Genomic DNA, 10,358 nt, shown 5'->3' on the forward strand with positions numbered 1-10,358 from the left:
CCCTTCATTTCCTCTTTTCCCCCCCCACTCCCTTCTCCATAGCCCCTCACCTTGCTTCCTTTATTCACTTGCTCCTGCCCCAGCCCCACCAGCACGCTATGTACATATCTGTAATTTTATATTGTTTTATATTAGTGTTCTTTTCTCCCCCTCTTAACTGTAAGCTCGACTGTGGGCAGGGGATATGCCTGTTTATTGGTGTACCAGTACTCTCCCAGGCCTCTTAGTACAGTACTCTATATTCAGTAAATACGATTGAATGAAATACGATTGAATGAATGAAGTGGGACTAAGGGCCCGGAGGGATATTTTACACATTTCTTGAGAACAAACAGGAGAAGAAAAAAGAGCAACAGCAGCAGCTGCTACAGGAGAGCCCCAGTACGGCCAAGAGGTTACAATGGCCACTTTTGCCCCTCGGGTAGCCCAGGGACCCAGGGACCACTGGGTGACTGAGTGAAGCCTGCCCCAGTCTCCAGGAAAAGAAACCCTTTCAAGATCCCCCATCAACTTCTCCTTCGAGGTGTTTCACCTGGCACTGCCTCCTCTTTCCACCCAAAATTAAATTACCTTTGCTCAGGGGGGATTGAGAGCCGTGTTCATTAGTGCCTTGCTATAAGCACCCTCGGGGAATGTCTCCTTCTGTTATATAAAAAGCCCTCCCCATCTAGATTGAGAAGAGCTCATTAAAAGGGGCTGAATTTTGTCCCTGTAAAATAAGGGCTGGGGGGAAGAGAGGAATAATGTCAAATCTCCTTCTCTGTGACTGTTAGGGAGGCAGCTTGCTATACCTCCCACCCCCACCCCGTCTACCCTCGCCCTCACTAGCTCCCATCTGTCTTGCCTTCCCTCTAGAACATAGATTCTCAATCAATCAACTCAAATCAATCGTATTTATTGAGCGCTTACTATGTGCAGAGCACTGTACTCCATCCCCCTCTGGTAGGACTGGCAGGGAAGGGTGTCGCCCAGGACCCTGTGCTCTCCCTCCCCCTTACGCAAAACGATGTAAGTAGCAGCAGTAGCAGAACGAGGAGGATAAGGGAGATTCGTCCTGACTGGCAGGGCACCACGAATTTGGGGAGGGGATTTGGGCTGCTTAAATGGTATGAAGTTCTTCCTGAGAGCAGGGAGAAGTTCGATTCGGATTTTAAAATGAACAAACTGAATATTCAGTGTGAAAACTCTGAACAAAACCATCGAGAGTGTCAGAAAAGTAAAACCACGTTCCTCCTTAAGTACCTCGATCTTCCCGAAATCTGATCTCTGCTGGTTTTTCCTGTCCCATACCTGACCTTTCTAATTTGGGCAGGGAAGGAGATAGAGACAGTTGGAAAGGAATCGGCTGGATTTGGTATTTTTGCCGGCTGCATCGATCTCTGGGGGGTTGGGATTGGCCCGTGGCTCAGGTGATCTGTTGCCCCGGCAACTGTCTCATCATTTGCCAGACGGATCCTGGCCTGGAGTCCTGCTAGGGGTCAATTTAATGGTTTTCAGCTCTGAGACACCTGATATTCTATCCCCAGCTCTGACTGGAGATACCTAACGAGTCTGATGACCTCCCCTGACCCTGGGTTCAAAAATGCGGGTGAATTCCTCGATAGCTATTTTTAAGTGCTGATCACTCCCATTAGATTGTGAATTCCCCACAAGTTGGATCTGTAGTCTATTGTTGTGCTCTGTGTACAGTAAGCACTCAATAAATACCACTGATTGATTCCTAAGAGCCTATGAGACTGTTCTGTACAGAAGAGGTGCCCAGTAAACGCTGATGAGGACTGGTTTAATAAGGACAGCCATGGCGTTGATAATGATTGGGTCCAAATGGAAGGAGAAGGAGAAGCATTCCAACTGGTTCTCTTTGAGTTTCCCCTCTTTCAGCCTCACTCTCCTCATTTAATCGTATTTATTGAGTGCTGACTTTTTGCAGAGCGCCTGTATTAAGAACTTGGAAGAGTATAATATAAAATAAACAGAAAGATTATCTGACCTAACTCACTTCAGTTTCCTCTCTCATCTCAGCTGTGACCCCGGAGGAAATCCAGAGTCAGCGATGAGAAATCAGACTTCAGTGACCGAGTTCATCCTCCTAGGGCTGACAGACAATCCAGACTGGAAGACTGTCATCTTCTCATTCCTGCTACTCAGTTACCTGTTGAGCATACATTGGGAAATCTGACCATCCTCACTCTCACCCAACTGGACTCCACACCTCCCACACCCCAATGTACTTTCTTCTTCCAGAATTTTTCCCTTCCTAGAAATTTTGTTTACGGTCGGTCACCATTCCCAAACTGCTGGTGGGTATTTCGACCGGGGACAGGACCATTTCCTATGATGCTTGTGTCATTCAGTTGTTCTTTGTCATCTTCCTGGGGGCGGCAGAGTTCTTCCTCCTGGCAGTCATGTCCTAACGACTTGCTATGTCGCCATCTGCCGGCCGCTACATTACTTGACCATCATGAGCCGGAGAGTCTGCACCCTGCTTGTCCTCTGCTGCTGGTTAGTCGGCTTCCTGATCATCTTTCCGGGCCTCATCGTGGGTCTCCAGCTGGACCTCTGTGACTCGAACGACATCAACCATTTCACTTGTGACACTGAGCCCATGCTGGAAATCCCGTGCACTGACACGCAATTATTAGAGCAGATGAATTTTATATTAGCAGTGGGGACACTCCTGGTCACTCTGTCACTAGGCGCCATGTCCTACATGGCCATCATCCGCACCATCATGAGACTGCCCTCCACCCAGCAAAGAAAAAAATCATTTTCCACCTGCTCCTCCCATATGATCGTCATCTCCCTCTCTTATGGCAGCTGCACATTCATGTACATCAAGCCAGCCCCCAAGGAAGGTTTAGACTTCAACAAGAGGGTGGTGGTGCTAACCACCTCCGTGGCCCCCATGCTGAACCCCTTTATCTACACCTTATGAAACCAGCAGGTGAAGCAGGCCATCAAGGACGTAGGTAAGAGGGTGATTTTCTTTAAGAAGAAATAAGAGGCTTTGGATCCTTGTTTGTGATTCTGTAATAGAAAACGAAATTGAATGGCCAAAGATTTCCTTAGTGAGGACGGATTTACAGCTCCCCACTCCGGTCTTCCTTCCTCATCCTCTTTTTCTGTTTCCACTCCCAAGTCTAAGCCCCTCACCACGTCTTCTACTAGACCTGCCCCATCCCTTTCTGCAACAACTTTAGATCTAGTTGTGATCGTATGAGTAGTAGAATAATAACTGTGGTATTTGTTAAGTGCTTCCTATGTGTCAGGTACTGTACTAAGCGCTGGGATGTATACAAGCAAATCAGATTGGACAGAGTTTCTGTCCCTCATGGGGTTCAGAATAGTAGTAGTAGTAATAGTAGTAGTACTTTCCCATCACTGTAGACAGCACTACCATCCTTCCTGTCTCACAAGCCTGTTACCTTGGCGTTAACCTCGACTCTCTCTCATTCAACCCACAAATTCAATCTGTCACGAAATCCTGAGGTCCCACCTTCACAACATCGCTAAAATCCACGCTTTGCTCTCGATCCATACTGCTACCACATTAATACATCACTCATCCTATCCCGCCTGGATTACTGCATCAGTCTCTCTGACCTCCAGCCTCTTATCTCTCCCCACTCCAGTCCATACTTCGCTGTGCTGCCCGGATCATTTTTCTTCCACAACGTTCTGGATACATCACCCCTCTTCTCAAAAAACTCCAATGGTTTCTCATCCACCTCAGTATCAAACAAAAATTCCTCTCCATTGACTTTAAAGCACTCCATCACCTTGCCCCCTCCTACTTCATCTCGCTTTTCTAGATCTACAATCCATCCCGCACACTTCGCACCTCCAGTGCTTACCTACTCACTGTGCCTTGATCTCTCCTGTCTCGCCGCCGAGCCCTAACCTACATCCTGTCTCTGGCTCGGAACGCCCTCCTTCCTCAAATCTGCTAGACAATTACTCTTCCTCCATCTCTTCAAAATCTTACTGAAAGAACATCTTCTCCAAGAGGCCTTCCCAGACTAAGTCCCATTTTCCCTCATCTTCCATTCCCTTCTATATCGCCATGACTTATCCCCTTGTCTCTTCCCTCCTCTCCCAGCCCCACAACACTTATATATACATATATATGTAATTTTATTTTTTGTATTGATGTCATTTTATATGTATTGATGTCTTTCTTCCCCCACCTCAGACTGCGAGCTCACTGTGGGCAGGGATTGTCACTCTTTATTGTTGTATTGTGCTTTCCCAAATGCTTAGTACAGTGCTCTGTACACAGTAGGCGCTCAGTAAATACGATTGAACGAATGAATGAATGATTAGTAGTAGTAGTAATAGCGATTCTCTGTCTCTCTCATCTTCAGTCCATACTTCACTCTGCTGCTCAGATCATCTTTCTAAAAAAAACCTCAGTCTATATCTCCCCTCTCCTCAAAAACCTCCAGTTGTTGGCCATCTATCTGTGAATCAAGTAGAAAAACTTAACTATAGGCTTTAAGGCACTTAATCAGCTCTCCTGCTTCTACCTTACCTCACTCGTCTCCTATTGCAATCCAACTCACACACTTAGCTTCTTTAATACCAACCTATTCACTGTATCTCAATCCCTTCTTTCTCACCACAGACCTCTTGCCCACATCCTCCCTCTGGCTTGGAATTCCCTCCCCCTTCATATCTGACAGGCCAACACTACCCCCACTTCATGCATTCATTCACTGTTTCATTCAATCATATTTAATTAGAGTTTACTGGGTTCAGAGCATTGTATTAAGTCTTGGGGGAGTACAGTATAAAAATAAACAGACACGTTCCTTGCCCACAAAGCGTTTACAATCTAAAAGGGGAGACATACTTCGATATAAATAAATGAATTACTGATCTGTACATGAATGTTGTGGTTCTGGGATAGGGATTAATACAGGGAGCAAGTCAGGGTGGATCGGAAAGGACTGGGAGAAGAGGAAAGTAGGGCTTAGCCAAGGAAGGCCTCTTGGAGGAGTTGTGCCTTCAATGCCCTACTAAATTATATCTCCTCCAAAACCACTTCCCTGACTAAGCCCTCCCATCTGTGTCAACTATGGACTTGGAAACGAACACGATAAGCACTTTAATATTCATCCCTCTTTCAGTGCCACAGCACTCATGTACATAGCCATCTGTAATTTATCTTAGCGCCTGTGTCTCTCTTTAAACTGTAAGCTCCTGTGGGCAAGGATCATGACTCTCTACTGTATTGTATTCTACCAAACGCATTGTACAGTGCTTTGCACACAGGAAGTGTACAATAAATGCCATTGAGTGAGTGATTGATTGATTGCTTGGTTGATTTATAATTGTAGAAGCAATGAAAGTAATAATAGCAAAGCAGCAGTAGTGGTAGCAGAAGTACTAACGCTAGTAGAAATAGTCATAGTAGTTATAGTAGTACTAGTAACAGCAAACGTAATAGTAGAAGTAATAGAACGAATGAATGATTATTAATGAATTATTATTATGGTATTTGTTAAGCATTTACTATGTGCCAGGTATAGTTCTAAGCGCTGGGATAGATACAAGATAGTCGGGTTGGACACAGTCCCTGTCCCACATGGGGCTCACTGTCTTAATCCTCATTTTACAGATGAGGGAACCGAGGCACAGAGAAGTGAAGTGTCTTGCCCATGGCCACACAGCAGGCAAGTGGTTGAGCGGGGAATCTCAATGAACACTCAGTAATTTGTTCTGATCGCTCCATTTGTAAATACATTTTATTTCTATCTCGCCCATTAGAGTGGAAGATCCTCGTGGGCTGAGAATGTGTCACATGTTTCTCACCAACCCATTTCTACTCACATCAAATGAGAACTCCTCTCTGTTGGCGTTAAGACTGCTTAAGACCTGCAATCTCCCCGATACCAATCTAATCTCTTCTCCCAAGCCTCCTACCCAGACTGTGGCCTTTCCTCCTCCCAAGGAAACCTTCCCAATATACGTCACTGGCGATCCTGCAATATTCCATATCCTACCTCTTTCTGCTCCAGGAAACACCCTTCCCTCTTCCCGCAGCCTGAACACATCGGAAACCTGCTTCAAAATCAAATGCTACTTCCTCCCGGAAGCCTTCCTTGATTAATAGTTCCCTTTCCTGGTTGGGATGTTCCCTTTCCTGGTTGGGATGTTCCATTAGCCACTTCCACTACCTTGTGCATTTATTTTGTAGTCGTGTACTTGTACGTCTTGTGAGTGACTGACTCGTATTTGAATGACGTGCCCAAGGTGATCATAAAACCACTGATAGAGCTGGGAGAAAAACCTAGGTAATCGACTGTCTTTTCCACCTATGGCAGCCAAGATAACTCCTTCTCCACCAAACCATTTTTCAATCCCCACGTCCACCATGATGGATCCCAGATAAAGGTAAAATGGAGTTAATAATGATAATGACATTTCAGTGCTTACTATGTGCAAAGCACTGTTCTAAGCGCTGGGGAGGATACAAGGTGATCAGGTTGTCCCACGTGGGACTCATAGTCTTACTCCCCATTTTACAGATGAGGGAACTGAGGCCCAGAGAAGTTAAGTGACTTGTCCAAAGTCACACAGCTGACAATTGTTGGAGTCGGGATTTGAATCCATGACCTCTGACTCCCAGGCCCGTGATCTTTCCACTGAGCCACGCTGATTCTCTATAGTACTGGCTTTGTTAAGTGCTTACTATGTGCTGGCACTGTTCTAAACGCTGGAGAGGGGGGATAAAAGGTAATCAGGCTGCCCCACATGGGGCTCACAGTCGTAATCCCAAATTTACAGATGAGGTTACTGAGACCCAGAGAAGTTATATGACTTTCCCAAAGTCACACAGGAAACGGCGGAGCCGGGATTAGAACCCATGACCTCTGACTCCCAAGCCCGTGCTCTTTCCACTGAGCCGCGCTGCATCTAAGTAACCTCTTGGGCCCACGGAATGTAATCTATCTCTTATTGTGGCATTTGATAAGCACTTACTATGTGTGAAGTAGTCAGTCAATCATTTTTATTGAGCACTTACTGTGCACAGAGCACAGACCACTGTACTGTACAGAGCACTTGGGAGAGTACAATACAACAATAAACAGACACATTCCCTACCCACTACGAGCTTACAGAGTGGAGGCAGAGAGAGTCATTAAAAAATAAAAAAGCACTGTTCTAAGTACCGGGGCAGATACAGGTTTATCAGGTCCCTGTCCCACTTGGGGCTCACAGTCTAAATTGGAGGGAAGAGGAAATTAATCCTGATCAGTGCCAGCTGATGATGTCAGATGATGTTAGCAGAACAGTGCTGCATTCTTCGCTTCTGTAACAAGAAAGAGCAACTGTTCTGAGAAGAGAATGGTAATATAAGTGTCAGAGCCTGGTTTAGAACCCAGGTCCTCTGAATCCTTGTTTTCGTTTTGTTCACCTGTCTACTTGTTTTGTTTTGTTGTCTGTCTCCCCCGTCTAGTCTGTGAGTCCTCTGTTGAGTAGGGACCGTCTCTATTTTTTGCCGACTTGTACTTCCCAAGCGCTTAGTACAGTGCTCTGCACACACTAAGGGCTCAATACATATGACTGAATGAATGAATGAAGGAAAAGTGAACTCAACTTTAAAAAAACAAATATCATTTCTGTGTCTGTATTTAATATCTCCTTCCTGTCTTCAAACTTGAGGGCTGTTGGGAGTGATCTGAGCTGATCCTATGTAATGAAAGATCCTGGGAACCGATGAATCTCTCTTTCTCCAGTCTCTCAGAGGCCATGGAAATATCAGTAGGGAGTGAGGAAGGGAAAGGAAATAATGTAAGTCTGTGTATGTATGTATAAATTCATTCATTCATTCATTCGTATTTATTGAGCGCTTACTGTGTGCAGAGCACTCTACTAAGAGCTTGGGAAATACAAGGTCGCAATATATAGAGACGGTTCCTACCCAACAACAGGCTCACAGTTCTAGAAATGCATGTCTCACGTCATTACTCTCTTACTACAACCCTGCCCACACACTTTGCTCTTCTAATGCCAACGTACTCACTTGTCCACTTCCTGCCTCTGGCCTGGAACTCCCTCCCTTTTCATATTCGACAGAAAATTATTCTTCCCACCTCAAAGCCTTTTTGAAGGCACATTTCCTCCAAGGGGACTTCCCTGACTAAACCCTCATTTCCGCTTTCCCCCTCCCTTCTGCATTACCCTGACTTGCTGGTTTTATTCACCATGCCCCGCCAAGCACAACAGCACAGCACGTACGTATCTGGAATTTATTGATATTAATGTCCATCTCCCCCTCTAGACTGTAAGTTCGTTGTGGGCAAGGAATGTGTCTGTTATATTATTGTGTTGTACTTTCCCAAGCCCTTAGTGCAGTGTTCTGCTCACAGCAAGTGCTCAATAAAAATGATTGTTCGATAGAGGTGGACATCTGTGTCTTCTGACTCTCAAGGCATATATGTCAGGACCTTGGACAATTCCCACGTCCCCTGCTTCTACATCCAGCACTGGATAGTGGGGATCAGAGGGACAGAAATACTCTAGTGTTATTCCACATAGTGATGTTCTCGTGATACTCTAGATTGTTTCGTAGAAAGGAAGTCGTAAGTGTAGCCCAAAACTCTGACCCAAATGAATCCCTCACTTTGGAGCCTCCTACCACTTCTTAACATTGGAGAAAATGGAAGGAGAGGGAAAGGAAGGAAAACATGCATATTTTCCTGGAAAATTTGCTGGGACTAATTTGGGCTCTCGGAATCGCACCCCGTCCCACCCTCTAGCCCAGGATAAACCCATTGTCTCTGCCCTTCCCAGGGGAAGAACCTAGCCAGGGGTCTCCAGGCTGACTCCCAGCAGCCCTCTCCTCGCCTCTTTGCTTTGAGCACCTGTTTCTGCTCTCCATTCTGTTTCCCAAGGGCCCCAGCCTCTGTCGTCTGCCACTGTGGTTAATGACGTAGATTCATTAGTGCTCATGAGCACTGCTTCCCGCAGCTCAGCTGTGGCTCCTCGCACCCGTTTCCCCAGAGCCCGTCGCGAACAGAGTGGATAAAGCCAGCCTGACTCTCGGCCTTCAGAGTCTCTCGCCTCTCTGCCTAGTGAGTAGGACCCTTTCATCCGGACAAACCATGATTCACCCCGATGATTCCCACAGCGGGGATATGGCCCCAAAAGCAAAAGCCGGCAGAGATTCCCAGTGTCCTGGATGGGTTCTGGGGAAAACCGGCGGGGAGTTCTCCCCTGCAAGAGCCCTGGGGAGATCCCCCCTCTCCCCCCTCCACCACTCTGAGATTTTAGTTGGGTGAGTAGAGGCTGCTTCTGTTTGTTCAAGAGGTGGAACTAGACTGAAACACAAAATTCTCCTATGTCTCTGCATGCCGAGTCAAAGTCCCAAGAAAGCCATCGGAGAGAGTGGGACAGTTGTTTGCTATTTGTTTGACAAGAGAAAGGTTTTCTCTTCCCTCCACTTGCCCTTCTGCAGGTAAGAAATCTGAATGTTCTGTCGATGCACTCATCAGCCAAACAGTAAATTGATTAATCAATAACAGTAATTTAGAATCGATTTTTAAGCAGTCAATCAATCAAGCCATAGAATTGGCTAAGCACCTTCATAATTGGTGCACAGCATAATTCCGAGCACTTGGTAGAGTAAAGCAGAGTTAATAGAGTCCGGACCTGGGAGTCAGAAGTACCTGGGTCGAATCATGGATCGGCCATTTCTTTGTTGTATGACCTTGGATAAGTCATTTAACTTCTCCGTGTCTCAGGTACATCGTGTGTAAAATAGGGCTTAAGACTATGAGCTCCACTGGGATATGGACTGTGTCCAACCTGATTACTCCTGGTGGGGCTCACAGATGACCCTCAGCTTCAAGCTCTTTTTTTCTTCGTCCTCTTCCTCACCAATGAATTAAGCGTCACCGGGAATCTGACCATCTTCACTCTCACTTTGCTGGACTCCCGCCTCCGCACCCCCATGTACTTCTTCCTGAGCAGTTTCTCCTTGCTGGAGATCGCCTTCACATCTTCCTGCATTCCCAAATACCTGGTCACCATCGTCACCGGAGACGGAACCATTTCCTTTTCCAACTACTTCACTCAACTGTTCTTCCTCATCTTTCTGAGGGTGAGAGAGTTCTTCCTTCCGGCCGCATGTCCGAAAACCACTAAGTCGACATCTACCGGCCCGTGCAATATACAACAGTCATGAGCTGGGGCTTCTGAACCCTGCATCAGGCAAAAGCTCCGCACCCTCGGCTTCAAGGCTCTCCATCAACTCGCACCCTCCTACCTCACCTCCCTTCTCTCCTTCTACAGCCCAGCCCGCACCCTCCACTCCTCTGCCGCTAATCTCCTCACCGTGCCTCGTTCTCGTC

The 10,358-nt window shown here is 46.4% G+C and overlaps 1 pseudogene; it reads left to right on the forward strand.

Moving 5' to 3' along the window:
• The first annotated feature begins 2,053 nt into the window (after positions 1-2,053).
• Positions 2,054-3,001, forward strand: LOC119921751 (annotated as a pseudogene).
• The last annotated feature ends 7,357 nt before the right edge of the window (positions 3,002-10,358 follow it).

This window comes from Tachyglossus aculeatus, unplaced genomic scaffold (genome assembly GCF_015852505.1).
Source record: "Tachyglossus aculeatus isolate mTacAcu1 unplaced genomic scaffold, mTacAcu1.pri SUPER_30, whole genome shotgun sequence".
Classification (NCBI taxonomy): domain Eukaryota; kingdom Metazoa; phylum Chordata; class Mammalia; order Monotremata; family Tachyglossidae; genus Tachyglossus; species Tachyglossus aculeatus.